Source organism: Loxodonta africana, chromosome 5, assembly GCF_030014295.1.
Source record: "Loxodonta africana isolate mLoxAfr1 chromosome 5, mLoxAfr1.hap2, whole genome shotgun sequence".
In the NCBI taxonomy this organism is placed as follows: Eukaryota; Metazoa; Chordata; class Mammalia; order Proboscidea; family Elephantidae; genus Loxodonta; species Loxodonta africana.
This window is the reverse complement of record NC_087346.1, coordinates 16,475,412-16,493,870: the sequence shown is the minus strand read 5'-3', so window position 1 is coordinate 16,493,870 and position 18,459 is coordinate 16,475,412.

Sequence of the window (18,459 nt, the reverse complement as noted above, 5' to 3'; positions counted from 1 at the left end):
CAGATCTCAAATATACAGTTCCGCAAGCTTCGAATAATGTGTGGATCCATGTAAACGACACCTCAATAAAAAACATTTTCTTCAACCCTAGAAAGTTCCCAAGGAGCCCCTCAGTCAATGTCCACGCCCCCATTGGCAACTACTGCTCTGCCTGTTCATGAACTTCATATAAGTGGAATCATACAGCATGTAGTGTTTTATGTCTGACTTCTTTTGCACAAAACAATATTTTTGAGATTTATCCATATTACAAAAAAAAAAACAAACCCTTTGCCGTTGAGTCGATTCCGACACACAGTGACCCTATAGGACAGAGTAGAACTGCCCCATAGGGTTTCCAAGGAGCAGCTGGTGTATTTGAACTGCCGGCATTTTGCTTAGCAGCCAAGTTCTTAACTGCTCCACTACCAGGGCTCCTTATCCACATAGTTGTATGTTTATCCAGGCAGCTTTTTTGGACTTTCGGCTTGTTTACAGTTCTGGTTTATTAAAATTTCTTCAAGTATTCTTACAGAAGTTTTTTGCGGACATATATATAGATCTTTCTTGGAGAAAGCACCTAGAACTGAAATTACTAGATCACAGGATAGGGATATGTTTAAACATGCAAAATTGCCAAACAGTTCTCAAAGAGGGTGAATTCATTTTGCATTCCTACCAGCAATGTATGTGTACATCCTAACAACACGATATCATCAGTCTTTTTTAATTTTAAACTTAAATTGTAGCTATTCTATCATCCAACATATGCTCTATGTTGGTGGCTATTCCATGAGTACTTGAAAAGAATGGCGTTTGGCGTTCTGCTGTTCTTGGTGTTTTGCAGTTCTTCACCCAGGGAGAAGTAAATTTTAAAAAGAAAGAAAATAAAGTAAGAGAAGGAAGAAGAGGGGAGTAGGCATGCTAATGTTGAAGAGGAAGACAGAATGGTAAAGTTTACAAGGAGACTATGAAAGCAGTCAGAGAGGTAGAGAAGAATCTAAGATAGGCGTTTTAAGGTGTGACCTATGTTATGATAAGCCATAAATAGATCGAGAAAGGTAGGTGCTGAAATTATCAGTTATACCTGGCAAGAGGATACTAACAATTCTGGTGACAGAAATTTCAATGTCGATGGTCAGGTGAACGTGAAAGCTAGAAAATCAATGATTGACGCAGTAGTAAGTGGGACATGATGAAGTTTAGATAGCCTTTTCACAAACAAGAATATGAAAAAGGAGGGGGAAATGGTGCAACAGCTAAATGGAAAACCAGCACTGAGAGCAGTTCCTAATATGAAGAAGTGGGTGTGCAGTTGAGGTTGGAATCCTAACCTCTAGAATTGACAGAAGAAGACCCAGAAGAGATGGGAGCCTCAGGTGGGAGGAGATAAGGAGAGAGGAATTGAACTGATATTTACTAATCATTTACTGGTTCCAACCACTAGGCAAGGCACACAAATGCATTATCTTATTTAATCATCTAAACTATCTAATTTAATCATCCACTTCAGGCTGGTATTATCCTCACTTTGCACATGAGTACAATTCACACATCGTTCCTCAGCTAGAAAGTTGCAGGGTCATGGTTCAAATTCTATATGCCTGGCACCAAAACTCATGGTCTACACTGTAGTGCCCTTCCTATAAAACAGAAGTATCAAGACAGATGCATGTGAAAGGGGGTTATCGGTAGAAATAAGAGGAGGTGAAGATGGGAGTATGAACCCCTGACCATCACAATTTTTTCTGAGAAATGCAAAGTTGCCTACTGACAGGGTTTGGAGTGGTTGTTAAATGGGGCCTTGAGAGGACCGATGCAAGCTGGGATAGGATCTCTGGCTTTCTAAGTTCAGACCAGAGGGCATAACAGTTCAGAAGGTAGCTAAGGAGAGAAAGGAGGAATTTGTAGCGACTCCAAACCTTATCATTTCAAGATATTTTCCCCTACCATTCAGCAACAGTGGTATGGGAGTGAAAAACATGGACTACCGTTAGCATGCATGCAAAAGTTGGACAATGAATAAGGAAGGCCGAAGAAAAATTGATGCCTTTGAATCATGGTGTTCACAAAAACATACTGAATACACCATGGACCGCCAGAAGAACAAACAAATCTGTCCTGGTGGAAGTACAGCCAGCATGTTCCTTAGAAGCGACAATGGTGAGATTTCATCTCATGTACTTTGGGCATGTTATCAGGAAGGACCTGTTCTTGGAGAAGGACATCATGCCTGGTAGAGGGTCAGTGAAAAAGAAAAAGACCCTCAACGAGATGAACTGTCACAGTAGCTGCAACAATGGGCTTAAATACAACAATGATTCTGAGGATGGTGCAGGAACAGGCAGTGTTTTGTTGTATTGTGCATGAGGTCACTATGAGTTGGAACCCACTTGACAGCACCTAACAACTATCATGTAGCAAAAACCTCAATAAAATTTGAAAATAAGTAAGCTATTGGAAATAGAGATATAATGTTTGGAGAGAGACTGATGTAGGCAAAAGAAGGGCTAGTGACCCAGTCATGAAATATTATCTGAGCATTATCCAATAGATAAGGCAGGGGCTTGGCTAGGTATTTCAGGGGCATCTGAGAGAGTGCCAGAGCTACCCAAGAGTGAACAGATATGTGAAGAAGAGAGGACAATTTGGGTAAGATACTCCCAGTGGTTCTCCTTTCTTTTGCCAGCAGAGGAAGGAACTTGGATGTGGTCAAGAAAGCTGAATAACTGATGTATTTCAGTGTGAACTCCTGACTGTACTGTGAAGCAGGTAGAGACTGAGAGAAATACCTCATAATGGTCAGACTGCTTCAAGGTTGAGGGATCTCAGGCTGTACATGGGGAAGGAGAAATACATAAAGAAGAAAAGGAAAATGTGGTGCTGTGACAAATCAAGGAACTAGCAATTCAGATGAATTGGAAAGGAGAGAATACAGGCCATAAAGATACGAAAGAACTAAACAGAAGTTAATGGCTATGGTTCTACATTAAAGCTCACAAACTTTCCTAAAAGCTTTTCTGACTTTCTTAAGTCCATATTCCTATTTCAGAATTCCCAATCCTCTGGTCTCTTCAGATTCCAAGCATTTAAAGAGTACCCCAGTTTTCCCTTCCATTCCCAGCTTCTTTTCTCAAAATTGCTTTAGACAGAAGTCTAACAGGTACGACAGAAGTCAACAGATATCACATAGATAAAAGGAGCACTGTTTGGAGGAGAGAACATGATTAGTCTTTGATAGGAGAGGATGAAAGAAAGGTACTGGGAGGTCTACAAGGACATGGAACTGAACATGTGTTCATATTATACAACAAAGTAAGGGAGCTGAACATGTGTTCCAGGGCTCAAGTTAAAAACAGAATAAAGAAGAGACTATTGTGGCTATACAAAAGAGGTTTTAAAAGATGGGGTGCCTATATATACGAATTATGAATTAATTATGCAGAGAAGAATCAGAGTACACACTCAGCAATCTCTACCTTGGACCTTTGTATCTGAATGCAGATCTGCTGGAAAGTACTATAATAAGTGCATTAAACTCTAACAACCTTGATATTGAACTACAGGCTCTCTCATCATCTCAGGGTGGTTGCAAAACAAAAAGTGTTGCTATAAATAGGAAGGCTAATAATCAATTTTTGCTGCAAGCAAGATACAGTACAGTCAGAAAATGCTCATAATCACTCTAGTTCAGTACTTATCCATAATGACAAATTACGAGACAGGAGCCGGGTCCTACATGCATCAATCCATATGTACAACACAGATGCCAAATCCAACAAGCTCAAAAGTCTAAGCTATGTTTATTTGGAGGTAAGAAGTTGTAGTCCCAAGATTTTTATATACAAGGGTCTTAGAGGACAGAATCTGGTATCCTAAAGCAAAGTTTATATAACAAGTGCACCGTACTAAGATAATATGTTCATGTTGGGTGGCTCTTTGGAAGGGGGATATTTGAGATTAAGTTGAAGCTCCTTTTCCACCACCTTTGATACCGTCACAGAACTGGAAATGCTATTAGCTAAATACTATTATCCAATAAATAGAATGAGTATAAAATTTTAATCATCAACCTTCACTTCCGCTACTAAACAAAAGAAAGATTTCAGGCCTCAAGTCCCAAAAACTTATTAGCTACATCGTTGTTCTGAGATAAGATCTGGAGGATGCTTACATTATTAAGTATTAAATGGTCCATTGCATGATATGCTTGAAACGCACATTAGAGCTACGAACAATATGGGCCAATCTCTACAAATAGCTAATTGTTAGGCCTCCAGGGAAAGAAGTCCCCACTTGGAGCCCTATGATAATGTTTCAGCAGCACTATTAAAAAGAACAATTTACTTCGTAATCTCTATGTTTAAGAGCAAATAGGTTTGTTTTTTGTTGTTCTTTTTTTTTTTTCCCATCATGATGTTGTCTGAGACCTATTAACTATTAGTGACACCATTTGCATGCAGCGTTTTACTAACATCTTTTCACTCTGCATGATTCATGGCAGCATAGTGGTAACAAACCTGCACAATATATGAAATTCAGACTCACATTTTCAATGGTTGGGTGCCAAGGCCCAAGGGAGTTGATGCTCCAGAGACTACCTCCAGCCCCATTCAAGACTTCATATGACACCAGCCTGGGCTGGCATCTCGACTGCTACCTCATAAGAGATGCCTGAGCCAGAAGTGCCCAGCTAAGCGCTTCCAAATTTCTAACCCACAGAAGCTGTCAGAGTTTTAAAAATATATATATATTTCCTGTTATTCTAAACCATTGTATTCTAGGGTAATTTGTTATGGTAATATATAGGACCAACACAAGTGGGTTTTGTCCTTTTCCTTCTGACAAACTTATAGTCTGAGTTAGGTGGCCCTCCTTTGTGTTCCCCAGCATCCCATGTTTATGTCTGTTATGTCATTTATTATCTCTATGTAAATGTCTACTTACCTGCCCCTCCAGACTGTAGGCATCTTGAAGGTAGGCACCAGGCCTCCCCCAGAGCAAATCTCCAGATACATTTCAGGTGCACCGTAAATGCTTGATGAATTACCTTGTTGTCTATCACAAGATGACTTTGTTGGCCTGGTTACGTACAAATAACGAACAGCACATGGTGCCAAATCAGCTGCTGAATGCCAGGGAAGACATAGCTGTTGATAAAAAGAGTGAACAAGTGATACCAAATATCTCACTGATCACAAATTGCAAGAGCTGCCTCACAACAGCAATCATCTTTTCAGATAGCAGTTACAGATGTTAATTCCAAGACAAATTCAATTTGTCCTCAGTGGGAAAGTGCCTAGCACTTAATAATGGGCTCAAAATAAAGGTTAATCGAATGAACACTTATTGAACAAATAAGTTGATCTCAGATGGCAGTTTAGGGCCACCTCAGATTGCAAAATTTGTTGAGGTATAACATTCTAAGATGAAGCACAATATGTAGAATGTTTACATTTTGTATGCAATAATAAGTTTTTTTAATAAATAAAAACAAACACCTACTCAGAAGAGCAGAAGCTTACTGTAGCAGCAGAATCATTGTCTAAAACCAAAAAAACCAAAACCATTGGTGTCAGGTTGATTCTGACTCATAGCAACCCTATAGAACTGCCCCATAGGGTTTCCAAGGCTGCAAATCTTTATGGCAGCAGACTGCCACATCTTTCTCCTGTGGAACAGCTGATGGGTTCAGACCACCGACTTTATGATTAGCAGCCAAGTGCTTACCCACGCGCCACCAGGGCTCCTTATTGTCTGTCTACCGAACCAAAAACCAGGCATAGTGCCTGGTGCAGAATAGGTGCACAATAAAAATTTGTTGAATAACTCAAAGAACCTGGAAATGTTTTCAATTTCCTTCACTAAACTTCTTCCATTTAACTAGAGTAAAATTACACTCAAACTTTCCAAGTAATCACCAGGCAAATTTCCCGAGCAGTATAGTGCCAGGCCTGGACCTCAGAATTAACACTTACACAATTCTGATCACAGTCCTATTTGAATGACCATTCTAATGTCAGCCTAATATTATCATATCTACAATCACACCTTGGTTTGAATATTTAAGACATGTGTGATTTACAACAGGGAAAAACAGATTTCACGCATCTCAAAAATGACCCTCATTTCCAAAGGGCCATAGGAAACCCTCAGGCACATAAAGGAAGGGCTAGAGATAGCACCTCTGTGTCTCACTCCAGGCACCCCAGCTGGATGTGTCCGACACTGTGAACCCCAGTGCCAACTAAAAGCCATCCCCTAACATTTCTTCCAGAATCAGACACAGCCAAAGAAGGGTGTCCATGAGGAGGTATTTTAAATGCTAATTTCATTAGTTTTACTAATCTCTCCTTCCCTCATTGGGGATATAAATTAAGTCACCATATGGGGGATTCATTTGTTTATTTCTCTCCATGGCACCCAGTCTCTCCAGAACTCAAAAAAGGCTTTACAACAGTGAATGTTTATCCATCATTCGGAGCTGTTGCAACGTTGAGCGCCACAAGTCAGTACACGCTCACTTAATTCCCAGATCTATGATAATAATAATATTGTGCCAAACTCTCACTCCAGGTAATGCTCTCAAAATTTCTCCTGAGTATTACATAAAATAAGAACCTAGTCTGATATTCTATTTTAAACACAGCAACTTTTATCTAAGGATTCAAAGTACTTTATCACTGAGGTTAAGTGACTTGTTGAAGGCTACCCAACAAATCAGCAGATTAGGTCCAAATTATCTAACTCTAAATTCCACTCCCCCTCACCCCAAAAGTATAATTCTCTGGGATTTGTTATGTCAGCACTAGAGGAGTTATATGATGTACTCATCAGTCAGTGATTCATCTTACCCATTCTTATTAAAAAGAATGACCACACACAATCTCACCTCCTCCACCAAAAACACAACCCCCCAAAAGTTGTATCTTTTCAGCAAAAAGCAACAGAATTAGTCTAAACCATACTAGAGAGAAAATATCATCTTGCTTCATACAAAATTGATAAAAAACATGTTACAGTGGAAAACTAAAGCTTTAATATGAAATCAGATCTAAGTGGATCTGCTCCCTTTCATGTTGAGTGAGTTCCTACATTTGAGCCCACTGATACTTATAAGTAGAGCTTATGTGGTGCTCATAGTTGCCCTAATATACAACTAAATATACAACTAAAAGATAATATTTGAGATTATTATCAATAAAACCTGGAGCCAAATTTCATTCTTATGAAATGTTATTTTTTATTATTTCTCATTTCTGAGAAAGAACTCTCTACACATTCCATATATTTTTCCCCAAAATATGTCTTTTAGCATGAATTACATTTAGTCTTTGAAAATGCAGTGCTGTCACTAATTTCGATGGGTACCTCTTTGAGATTTTAGATGGCAGTATTCAAAAACTGCTCTCTAACAAAGAGCATCACAGAGCCATCTGGTTACAAAGATCTGGATCATCTGGTAAAGTTTGTGTCAAAAGAACAGATTGCAACTTCTATACATTTTGGACAAAAAAAAAAAAGTCATTCTAGCCATCCCTGAAATTATAGCATTCAAATCAACCTATCCAAAAGGAACACAGTTCATGTACTTGATTAAAATGTCAACACAAAATTCCAACAATAGGCAAGACAGCCTTAGAATAAGATGAATGCTCAAAATTTATAAGCACTACAATTTCTTGCATTTTCTAACAGTCTCACATTCAGTCAACAATCTATGTCAATCACTATAAAAATATAGAGCATATGTTCAAATACAAATGAATTTTTGTCATCCAAACATTCCCGAGTAGATAGAAGGAAGATGTGCTGTATACAAGCACCTGGAATATAATTCTTATTGACAGTAAATACAGGAAAAGCCTTTCCCAGATAGTTTTGAGGGTTTTGTGTAAATTCCGAAGGGAATGTGAAAAATATGTTAGTGTTAATGTTGCTTACATCTGTGAAGTGTCACATTAAATTAGCAGTAGCTAATGTGTTGGTTCCCAAAAAGTTCTCAAGTGTACATAAAAAAATAATGCTTTAAAAAACAAAATGGCATAATTGAATTAAAAACCTAACAGAAAATGTGCTGATAAAATCTTGAGAAATTATTGCAACCAGTTCTTAGAAAGCTAACTAAGAGAAATATATAATTTTTGACTACGATGATTTAAGTCATCAGGCCTTAATAAACTGGCCTACCCAAGCTACCCACCACTCATCTGTCAGTCAGTCGTACTGTAGTGGTTTGTGTGTTGTTGTGATGCTAGATGCTACACCACCAGTATTTCGAATACCAGCAGGGTCAGCCATGGTGGGCAGGTTTCAGCAGAGATTCCTGACTAAACCAGACTAGGAAGAAGGACCTGGCAGTCTACTTCTAAAAAAACTGACCAGCAAAACTTTATTAATAACAGCAGAACACTGTCTGATACAGTGCCAGAAGATGAGGCCCTCAGGTTGGAAGGCACTCATAATACAACTGGAGAAAAGCTGCCTCCTCAAAGTAGAGTAGACCTTAATGACATGGATGGAGTTAAGATTTCAGGACCCTCATTTGCTGATATGGCATGACCAAAATGAGAAGAAGGAGCTGCAAATATCCATTAATAATCAGAACATGGAATGTATGAAGTATGAATCTAAGAAAATTGGAAGCTATCAAAAATGAAATAGAAGAATTGAAGATAGATATCCCAGACATTAGTGAGCTGAAAGGGACTAGTATCGGCCATTTTAAATCAGACAATCATACAGCCTACTACGCCGGGAAAGACCAATTGAACAGGAACAGCATCGCCTTCACTGTCAAAAAGAATACTTCGAGATTTATCCTGAAGTACAACACTGTCAGTGATACAATAATATCCATACGCCTACAAAGAAGACTAGTTAATAAGGCTATTATTCAAATTTACACACCAACCACTAATGCCAAAGGTGAAAAAATTGAAGTTTTTTACCAACTTCTGTGATCTGAAATTGATCAAACATGCAATCAAGATGCATTGAGAATTACTGGTGACTGGAATGCAAAAGTTTGATACAAAGAAGGATCAGTAGTTGGAAAATAGGGCCTCGGTGATGGAAATAATGCCAGAAATCCCAAGATAGGATTTTGCAAGTCCAGTAAACTCTTTGCTGGAAATACCTTTTTTCAACATAAATGACGACTAAACACGTGAACTTCATTAGATGGAATCAAATCAACTACATCTGTGGAAAAAGACAATGGAGAAATTAAAAATCATTAGAACAAGATCAAGGGCAGACAGCAGAACAAGACCATCAATTGCTCATATGCAAGTTCAAGTTGAAGTTAAAGAAAATTAAAACAAGTCCACGAGAGCTAAAGTACAACCTTGAGTATATCCCACCTGAATTTAGAGACCATCTAAAGAACAGATTTGACACATTGAATACTAATGACCAAAGACTAGAGCAGTTGTGGGATGACATTAAGGACAACAGTCACGAAGAAAGCAAAAAGTCATTAAAAACATAGGAATGAAAGAAAAGACCAAAATGGATGCCAGAAGAGACTCTGAAACTTGCTCTTGAATGCAGAGTAGCTAAAGCAAACAGAAGAAATGATGAAGTAAAAGAGCTAAACAGAAGATATCAAAAGGCAGCTTAAGAAGACAAACTAAAGTGTAATGAAATGTGCAAAGATCTAGAGTTAGAAAACCAAAAGGGAAGAATGAGCTTGGAATTTCTGAAGCTAAAAGAACTGAAGAAAAAATTCAAGCTTTGAGTTGTGATATTAAAGATTTCTATGGACAAAATATTGAACAATGCTGTAAGTACTGAAATAAGACGGAAGGAAAACACAAAGTCAAGGTACCAAAAAAAATTGGTTGACATTCAACCATTTTGGGAGGTAGCACGTGATCAAAAATCAATGGTATTGAAGGAAGAAGTCCAACCTGCACTGAAGGCACGGGTGAAAAACAAGACTTCAGGAATTGATAGAATACCAACTGAGATGTTTCAACAAATGGATGCAACACTGGAACTGCTCACTTGTCTATGCCAAGAAATTTGGAAGATAGCAACCTGGTGAACCGCGATATATATATGTGCCCATTCCAAAGAAAGGTGATCCAATAGAATGTGGAAATTAATAAGCAATATCATTAATATCACACGTAAGTAAAATTTTGCTGAAGATAATTCAAACACAGTTGCAGCAGTACATTGACAAGGAACTGCCAGAAATTCAAGCTAGATTCAGAAGAGGACATGGAACAAGGGATATCATTGCTGATGTCCAATGGATCCTGGCTGAAAGTAGATAATACCAGAAAGATGTTTACCTCTGTTTTATCGACTATGCAAAGTCATCTGATTGTGTGGATCATAACAAATTATGGATAACGTTGCCAAGAATGGGAATTCCAGAACACTTAATTATGCTCATGAGGAATCTGTACATAGATCAAGAGGCAGTCCTTCAAACAGAACAAAGGGATACGACGTGGTTTAAAATCAGAAAAAGCATGCATCAGGGTTGTATTCTTTCACCATACCTATTCAATCTGTATGCTGAGCAAATAATCTGAGAAACTGGACTATGCAAAGAAGAACATGGCATCAGGATTGGTGGCAGACTCATTAACATCTCATTGTGTTATGCAGATGACACAACCTTGTTTGGTGAAAGCAAAGAGGGCTTGAATCACTTACTGTCAAAGGTCAAAGACTACAGCCTTCAGTACGGATTACATCTCAACATAAAGAAAACAAAGATCCTCACAACTGGACCAATAAGCAGCAAGATGATAAATGGAGAAAATATTGAAGTTGTCAAGGGTTTCATTTTACTTGGATCCACAATCAGTGCCCATGGAAGCAGCAGTCAAGAAATCAGATGATATATCGCATTGGGCAAACCTGCTGCAAAAGACCTCTTTAAAGTGTTAAAGAAAAAAAAAAACAAAGACGTTACTTTGAGGACCAAGGTGGGTCTGACCCAGGCCATAGTATTTTTGATCACTTCGTATACGTGCAAAAGATAGACAATGAATAAGAAATACCAAAGAAGAATTGATGCCTTTAAATTATGGTTTTGGCCAAGAATATTCAATATACCACAGAGTGCCAGAAAAACAAATACGTCTTGGAAATACAGCCAGAATGTCCCTTAGAAGTGAGGATGGAGAGACTTCATCTTATGTACTTAGGATATGTCATCAGGAGGGACCAGTCCCTGGAGAAGGACATCATGCTTGGTAAAGGAGAGGGTCAGCAAAAAAGAGGAAGATCCTCAAAGATGGATTGACACAGTGGCTGCAACACTGGGCTCAAACATAGCAACAATTGTGAGGATGGCACAGGACTGGGCAGTGTTTCGTTCAGTTGTACATAGGGTCACTACAAGTCAGAGCTAACTCAATGGCACCTAGCAACTATGATACCACCCAAGCTACAGTGAGTTCATAAAATAAGTTTTTCTATTGAAACACCTTTTCAACAATAAATTTTAAAGCAATAACAACAAACATTTATTAGGATATTTTAATCTAAAAGCAAATGTTTCATTTTTTTTTTATTTATATCAATTAGCTTTTGCTCACATAGAAAATTACCTCAAGCCATAATGGCTTATGATTCACTAGAAAGCGGGTAGAAATTCCCTTCGCCTCTCTTAGTTTCACTTTCTTCTTCTGACAAGTTGAACCGGACCATGGGTGGAAAATAATTTCATCTCACAGGTCAACTCCTATGGTGTTGGCACTATTTGAAGAAGTATTTTAAGGTCATATCTTCACTCTTCAAGTAATAACTGTGTAACCAATATGCAATATTCACCATGGCTGTAGGAAAGCAGAGGGGGTTAGTGGCATATCTCTTTTATTTTCTATCCCTGGAGAAGATGATGCTTATAAAAAATGCTTATAATACCTCCTAAATTAAAACTTCCGTTATTCTAAATACTTGGACATTTTCTTTTGTTTGCGATTAATTTTTTTAAGCCCTCTCAATTATCTTAAATGTTGCTGTACACCAGTCTTTTATAAAAATATAGGATTACAGTATCTGTTTTTAGGTATCAAAATGCAAAACATGTCCAAGGCAGGGCACAGAAACTAGTCATTCAATATTTACCAAGCTTTACATCTTTCCTCACCTGTGTGTTCCACTAAGGAGAACTGAAACATGTTGGGGGCGGGGGGGAGGTGGGGAGGATTCAATGGCTGAATGCAAGAAACATTTGTATTTCATATGATTCTTTGTGTTTACTGGGCAGATCTTCTGGTCTACACCATCCTGGCTAGGACTGAATAATCTAAGATGGCCTCACATATCTGAGGGTTGACAGGCTGTTCAGTCATGGTCCACATGGTCTCTCATCCTCCAGTAGGATGTTCAGGGTTTTCTGACATAGCAGTCTCAGGGTTCCAAAGAACAGAAATAGAGCATAAGTTCCAACATGCAAGTGGGTTTCAAGCCTCTGCTTGAATCACAATCGCTAATGTCTTATTAACCAAAGTAAGTCACACTGCCAAGCCCAAATTCAAGGGTGGAGAAAGTAGACTCGATATCTTTTTTTTTTTTTTTTTTGGTTTTTCAAAAAAATTTTTAATTGTGTTTTAGATGAAGGTTTTTACTGAGCAAATTAGTTTCTATTTAAACACTAACACACATATTGTTTTGTGACATTAGTTGCCAACCCTTCTCAACCTTGTATTCCCCATTTCCATTCGTCCAGCTTTCCTGTCTCATCCTGCCTTCTCATCCTTGCCCCTGGGCTGGTGTGCCCATTTAGTCTCATATACCTGGTTCAGCTGTAGACTCCATATCTTCATAGGTAACCTACAAGGTACTTGTAGCCTCCCCCTGCCACCATCACCACTGAAACTAACCACAGCATCTTCAACTTTGAATTAAGTATCAATAGCCTTGTTAAGGATATGAGCTATAGGGAAGTTTTCCTGTTCCACTGTTAATGTTACTTCTCCACTTCTGAATTAGTTGCTGTAATCTCTTCCTGTTTTACTCTTAGTTTCTTTTCTTTCTCTTCCAACCTTCCCTGGAGGTTGGAGAAAAAGATGATGTGACCAGGTAATGGGAACTATCAAGATCAGTGTGATGGAAGGCAGGATCATCATGTATCCTTTATTTTCTATCTCAAACAAGAAGAAGAAACAATTCAGCAATTTCTAATTTGCTTTGTATATAATAGATCTGACCTCAGCATAGTTCTGGTCTTCAGGAGAAAATGATGTTGGGGGCTGAAATTAACAAGACAGAGAAAATTTTAGATCTGGGGTGGACAGTTTATTTTTATCTCAAATAATGAAAAAGTGGTCTTTTTCCCGGTATTGCAAAAATGTAAGTTATCTTTAATACAGAAAATTAAGCAAGTCCAATTTGGGGGGGAAAAAATGCAGCTTAGAGGTAATAATTCAAGAGCTAATGCCAAACATAATTCAGCTTGCTCCGCTAACATTATTAGCAATGAAAACCTAGTTTTCAGGAAGAACGTGTAATACGATGGTGGCCATTTTGTTTCACACAATCGAGAGCACTTCATCATTTGTAAGTGACAAGAAAGAGTTTCATTACCATCTTAATGACAATTAAATAACCACTGACATCATCGGTAGGAAATGTCTTTCATCACCATTTCAGATTTCTTGAAATAGCAGGAAACAGGGTTTTGTTATTGTAGTGTTAATGCAGTTAGGCTATGTAACAGTCACATAAAAGCAAAAACAGAGCGTGAGATTTAATGGCAATCACCATCACTTTTTTGTTTAAGACAAAGTGAAATATATGCATTTGATCAAACCTCCAACCAGACTTGTAAGGCATCTTTTTCTTGTCAGTGAAACCATTTTTACTATATCATAGAATTGGTTATTCCAACCTAATAATAAAGGCAGTCAGCGGTGGCATTTAAAGCCGAACTGTACATGTGGAAGTAAGAATAATCATACATCTTTCCACGGGTATCTTAAAATATCACATTTCTTACTTCGGCCTTTAAACCCACTCCTAACCTCTTCTTTTATTTAGTCAACATATAATAGAATCTTCATGAAATGCTTTTACCTTAAAAACCTAAAATGCAAAATAACATATAATTTGGTGATATTTCATTTAGCTCAATAATTGTTTCCACATTTTTTGGCTCTCTCTGGCCAGTGTCAAACTGTTTTGATTATTAGCTGATGAAAATGAGGAAACTTTTTTCCCCTCTACACTGCTGTTCAGCTTTCACTTAATAACAGTTATTTCCTCTGATATCATGGCTTGCAAGCACTGCTTAACCATTTAATTCATGTGCTTCAGATTCTGACTTTACTGCAAAGTAATCCTTTGTGGAAGCCTATCTCTGCTCCCAGAAGAAATTTTATCCATTGGCAGCAGTGGCGTCTTTTAGAATTTAAAGAAAAGAAGACCACCATGATTGCAATAATATTATAGTGCTCTCATTCTCCTGAAAATATAAAAATCTAGAGACAAAGGAGTGAGTGGTATACTGTAATTCTTTTTCTCAAACTGAGGCAAAACAATAAGCTACTTGCCAAGCTTAAAAGTGTCCCTTATCCAAAGTATCAAATAGGTTAAATATGACTGGAAATATTTTATTCTTGTGTTTGGTTATTTATTTCTATTTGGCTTAGTTCTAAATGTTCAGAATGATAAACACAGAAAAGTTTGAAGTAGGCCTCAAGCTCATTAGGGAAGTTAAGCAAGTTGGGAATTTTTCAAACTTTCTTTCACAAAAACAAGATCCAGATTATAACTGAAAAAGGTCTGGATGTAAGAAGGCAAATGGCCCAGAAGATACCTCCTATCTCCTTTGGATCTAAATTTGACTCTCCAGCGGCTTATGGCAGTACCACCCTTGTATGTGCCTACCCCCAGCAATTAACCTTCTACTCTCTTTTCTCTTTCCCTCACCTCAAGAGCTAACAGCATTTAAAATCAATTTTAAATGAAGACTCCAAGGAAATTACTGCAACTATCCCATCTTCTGAGGTCTCCTGGCTCACATATATACACACATTTGGCAGGGGCTTGGGGCCACTGTAGCTCACTCTTAACCAGTTGCCATGGAGTCGATTCTGACTCACGGCAATCCCATGTCAGAGTGTAACTGTGCTCCACAGGGTTTTCAATGGCTGGTTTTTTGGAAGCATATCGTCAGACCTTTCTTTCAAGGTGCCTCTGGCTGGGCTCCACCATCCAATGTTTTGGTTAACAGCCAAGCATATTAACCATTTGTACCACCTTTTTTTTACCACCCAGGGACTCCTGGTTCACTCTTAGCAAGCTCAATTCCTATCCAGAGCTGACTGCATCAAGGCATGGCTGGCCAGTTTATGTCTGCACTGCCCTTAATCTGCAAGACTATTTAGGCTCTTGGCTGCCTCCAAAGTGACCTCAGAGTCTTTAACATATCAGTATTCCTGAGTTTTCCCTCAAAGTAGGCCTAGAATTCTGTAGTCAGTCCTGCCACCCTCCTGAATTCCAGCACATTCTTTGACCTAGGAATGACCCAGGGTCAGAGTAATTGGCAAGGCCCATGCCAGTCAAGACTCTGGTGCTTGCAAATCCTAACAGTTCGTCAGGAGTCGTGACTATTAGGGCAAAATTCCAAGAAGCATCCACCACAGGGGCATACTTTCATCAAGAGAAATCACAGGAAGAGGTTAATAGAGGATAATTAAAATTCCTTACTCACATTCTGAAGGCAGTGGTGGAATTCTTGCCTTCCAAGCAAAAACCTGGGTTCAATTCTGGCCAATGCATCTCGTGTGCAGCCACCACCTGTCTGTCAGTGGAGGCTTGCAGGTGCTATGATGGTGAACAGGTTTCAGTGGAGCTGCCAGAGCTGCTAAAGACAAACTAGGGGGAAAGGCCAGGTGATATACTTCTGAAAATCAGCCAGTGAAGACCTTACAGATCACAACCGTCAAATCCGCAACCAATCATGGGGATGGCACAGGACCAGGCAGTGTTTCATTCCATTGCACACGGGATCACCATGAGTCAGGAGACGACTCAGTGGCAACTTCCAACAGCAATACTCTCATTAAACTATTATACACCACCTTCTTGGCACAATTTGTAGGTGTCAAGATACAATGCGTTGGGTGAATGATGCACTCGTTAAGTCCATTTTGAGATATATGCTAAATGAATTCCACTGTTGTCTTTTCCTCATGGAGAAATATGATAAAATTGAATCTTAAAATGTTTCATCCCTTTCTACCTGTCTTCCTTCCAATAAAAAAAAAAAGAAACAAATATCATGATGGAAAATAGCGAGAAAGAAAAACAGAAAATTCCCTTCATATGTAAAGAGAAAAGAAGACACTAAAATGTTGAATGACCCCTAAAAAAGACTTGTCTGAAAGTAAAATCCATCAAGAGTAAGAAAACCAAGCTTAAATTGTTATTTCAATGACAGAACTTCTCAAATGATTTTTTTTAAGTGAGGGTATCTTTAATCTTTCCTAATGTTTGTGTGGAGCCCTGTTGGCACAGTGGTTAAGAGCTTGGCTGCTAACCAAAACGTTGGCAGTTTGAATCCACCAGCTGCTCCTTAGAAACCCTACGGGGCAGCTCTACTCTGTCCTATAGGATCGCTGTGAGTCAGAATCAATTTGATGGCAATGGGTTTGGTTTTTTGATTTTGAATGTTTGTGTGTACTCTGAAAGGGAAGTTAAATATTGTGATTTTTCAATGTTGTTTTGCTAGTATTTTGATCCAAAGAGTTCAATTTACCGAACTTGCCCTGAAAAGTATGTATTCTCCCCACTTTCCTGAGCATAATTTGGTATGTGTGAAGAACTGGAAGGGATTATAGGAAAACCACAAGGCATAGTTCTCTTCTGGCTATTATTATTATTTGGCATCAGAACTTGTGCCTGAAAGGTTTATTTCCGAAAAGCTCAAAACACATCTTGTGTGCAGCAAGTAATTATCATATTATATATTTTTTTTACCTCCTTGCTGGAAATTTGCTCTTCTAATTTAGTTCCCAGATGGCATAATTTCCTAGGCCTATTTTTCCTAGGTCTGTGTGTGTGTATGTGTGTGTGTGTTTATAAATACATTTTAAAGCATACAAGTCATAGATCTGACAGTCCTCCAGACAGCAAATGACCTTACTTGTTAAACAGGCCCTTAGCCGGCTCTCAAGTAGGAAAAGTCAAACATCATATTGTTTGGCCCTTGGCAGGTTTAGTATTCATGCCCAAACTTCTGTCTTTAATATTCACATAATCTTCAGCCAGTTTCTTACAGCTTTCCTCGTTAGACCACATGGCAATGCTACCACCTAGTGGAGCTTGCCTCTCCTTTGGTGCACACATTGCATTTTAACCCTAATAAGAAAGTCTACACTTGCAGCCTTCTCCTAAGACCCTTCTTCCCAAAACTGTTCCTTCCTATAATAACTGCCAACATTCAATCTGCCAAGGAACTCCAACATTAGATTTTGGAAAGTTAGCCATCAAAGATGGCAGCATTGTTTCTTATAGGCTGGTATTTTGAATATACCTAGTACCTAGGAATGGGGCCAGAAGTGGCTCAGTGGTAGAATTCTTGCCTTCTGTGTAGGAGCCTCGGGTTTGATTCCCGGCCAACATACCTTACGTCCAGCTACTACCCATCTGCCAGTGGAGGCTTGTGTGTTGTTCTGATGCTGAACAGGTTTCAGCAGAGCTTCCAGACAAAGACACACTAGGAAGAAAGGCCTGGCAATCTACCACTAAAAATCCACCAACAAAAGTCCTATGTGTCACTACAGTTCAATTCCATTGTGCAGGGGTCTCCATGAGTAGGAGACCAACTACATAGGAGCTCAAAACAACAAATACCTAGGAAAAAGAGAGGACATTTTCTACATTTTTTTCCCAAATTAACATAGTTTTTTTTTTCTTTGTTCTTTGTTTTACCTAATTGTCAACTAAGAATGTGTTTGCATGTAAAAGCATAATTATGCTCGAATAAAACCTGAAGAACCTGCACCAAAATATTAGCAATGATTACTTCTGAAAGATATAAATGCAAAAGAAGGGAGTCGGGTGGGGTGTTTTCCTTGGTTTTCCATGAGAATCTTTATTATATACCAGCCATACAGAATAAGGAGCCCTGGTGGCACAGCAGTTAAGAGTTTGGCTACTAACCAAAAAGGTCAGCAGTTCGAACCTGCCTTCCACTCCTTGGATCAACTCGACGGCATCAGGTTTGGTTTATACAGAATAAATCATAGGAACCAAGTTTTTGAGCTGGAACCTGTACTACAGTAGAGGAAACCAAGACATAGGGAGGTGAAGTACTTATTTAAGGTAACTCATCTAGTTGCTGGCAGAGTCCCAGCTTCCCAGTGAGGAACTAGGTTTTTGAGCTGGTACTTTTTACTATAGATAAGGAAACCAAGACCAAAAAAAAATTTTTTTTTTAGACAAAGGGAGGTGAAATAGCTTATCTCAGGTAGCTCAACTAGTTACTGGCAGAATCCCAGCTTC